Source organism: Mobula birostris, chromosome 28 (genome assembly GCF_030028105.1).
Source record: "Mobula birostris isolate sMobBir1 chromosome 28, sMobBir1.hap1, whole genome shotgun sequence".
NCBI classification, from domain to species: Eukaryota; Metazoa; Chordata; class Chondrichthyes; order Myliobatiformes; family Myliobatidae; genus Mobula; species Mobula birostris.
This window is the reverse complement of record NC_092397.1, coordinates 35,185,573-35,188,037: the sequence shown is the minus strand read 5'-3', so window position 1 is coordinate 35,188,037 and position 2,465 is coordinate 35,185,573.

Below are 2,465 nucleotides of genomic sequence, written 5' to 3'. Positions count from 1 at the left end.
GGATCGCCATGGAAGTTAATGATTGTCTGGTGGAAGAATCCCGCCATCAGCGTCCGGATTTATTCATTTCATCCAGACGAGATTCCAGTATTGACTCTGAGGAGGTAGTTGCCCAGTTTTAGTTTCCGGTGCCACTTCAGATTCGATCATCAGTAAGGAATCCCTATTCAGATGATATTGAATTTATTTTACTGTGTAAACTCATTCTCTGTCCCGCCAGCTCTGCGCCCTCTCTCGACCCTCCCGCCGCTAAATGTAACAATAAAGTGGAAATATTACAGGATCCCCTCAAGCTGCAGCATCGGCTTCTGCTCAGTATTTTCTCAACTTGCTGTTCCCTGTCTCTCTTCCAGCGAACTTGGTGGCGATTGTGATCCTGTCCCGGGGAAAGTGTGGTCTCTCCAAATGTGTCACTCGCTACCTGGTGGGAATGGCAGCGGCCGATCTCCTGGTCGTTATCTCCGATCCGCTGATAAAGTGGACTGCTGCGATTTATTTTCCCCGATCATTCCTGCGAATCACTCCTGTGTGCAGACTCGGTGAATGGTTGATTTTCGCGAGCACTGCGGCCTCAGTCTGGCTGACTGTCGCTTTCACCGTCGATCGATTTGTGGCTATTTGCTGTGAGAAGCTGAAAACAAAATATTGCACCGAGAGAACGGCGGCTGTGGTTATCGGGACAGTGAGTGTGCTGGCCTGTTTCGAGACTGTCCCCTGGAGCTTTGTAAATGAGTCTGGAGAAACAATTAACGGTGTTCCCTGGGATTGTGTTACTACACCGAGCTACAAAAACTCTCCCTCATGGTCAGCATTTGAGGTGTTTCACCGCATTTTAGTCCCTTGTGTCCCATTCTTTCTGATGTTGCTGTTCAATATTCTGACTGTCAGGCGGATTCTAGCAGCCAGTCGAGCCCGCAGGAGGCTCCGGGGACAAAAGAGTGGAGAGAATGACAAGGACCGGGAGATGGAGAACCGACGCAAATCCATCGTTTTGCTCTTCAGCATCACCGGTAGTTTCATATTGTTGTGGGGAACACAGGTGGTATTTTCTATCTATCAACGGATTTCAATGAGTTTTGTTTATTCTGTCACGGATCCCCGTTACATCACAGAACACACATCGACAATGCTGCAGGTTCTCAGTTCCTGCACCAACACGTGTATTTACGCCCTGACTCAGAGCAAATTCCGAGAGGAACTGAAGAATGCGGTGAAATACCCTCTGAATCGGATTTTGAAACTCATGAAACGTTAGAAATAAATGCTGTAAAGTTTTACAATTCAGCTGCCTTCATGCTCCCTATTCTATCCCCCCACTTGTGGGTAAATGGAAACAATGTGATGAACAGAGTAACAAAACAAACACCAGAAAATCTGCAGGTGCTCGAAATACAAAACAACTCACACAAAATCACATCCTGATGAAAGGTGTCGACCCGAAACGTCGACTGTTTACTATTTTCCTCACACAAGATGCTGAAGGAACTCAGCAGGCCAGGCAGCATTTATGGAAAAGAGTAAATTGTCGACTTTTCCTGCCGAGACAGTTCATCAGAATCCTGTCAACTGTTTAATCTTTTCCATTTTGTGTGTGTTGCTTTAGAGTTACAAAACAACTGTTTACAGCTGAGCCCGACGGCATCACTGACCTCACCATCCCAGAGAAATCCCTTTTGCGCCTCACCTCTCGCCCTGTTAAATTGGAGCTTGAGGAGAACCTGTTTTTCCTGCTTCCCGGTTCTGACAAAACTGCCTGATCTTGCAGTTTATTTTCGTCTCTATCAACCACTCCTGCTCCCGTCAAAACCCGTCCTTTCCTTCACCTTCCTTTTCTCCTCCATCTCTACCTGTACAGTCTCCCTCTCACTGCCAACTTGAACTATCTTCCTGTAGGAGAATGCTCCTGTTTTACAATTGAAGACAGAGAACCGATCCGTTCACTTGTCTCTCTGTGAGAGATGGAGAGACAGAGAAAGTGAGCGCGAGGCTGAGGGCGCGAAGGAGAGAGCGAGTGAGACATCGCGAGGAAAGGGCGCGCGGGAGAGCACGTGAGGGAGAGGGCGCGACGGAGAGGGTGCCATGGAGATGACGTTAGAGTGAGCGTGATGGAGAGAGCCTGGGGGAGAGCGTGCGGGCGATATTGAGCTCGAGGGAGAGCGACAGAAGGAGATATCGCGAGGGGGAGAGCGCACGAGGGAGTTGGCGAGAGGCAGAGGGCGCAAAGGAGAGCACGTGAGGGAGAGCGCGCGAGGGAGAGGACACGAGGAAGATGTCGCGAGAGTGAGCGCGAGGGAGTGGGCGTGTGGGAGAGACAGAGAGAATAGAATGAGAGAGGGAGCGAGATAGTAAAGCGACAGAGACATCGTGAGGGAGAGGGAGAGGGAGGAAGGGAGGAAGGAAGGAAAGAAGCAAGGGAACCGGCTGTGTGACATTGCCGGATCTGCTGTGGTTCCACTCTTCCACAG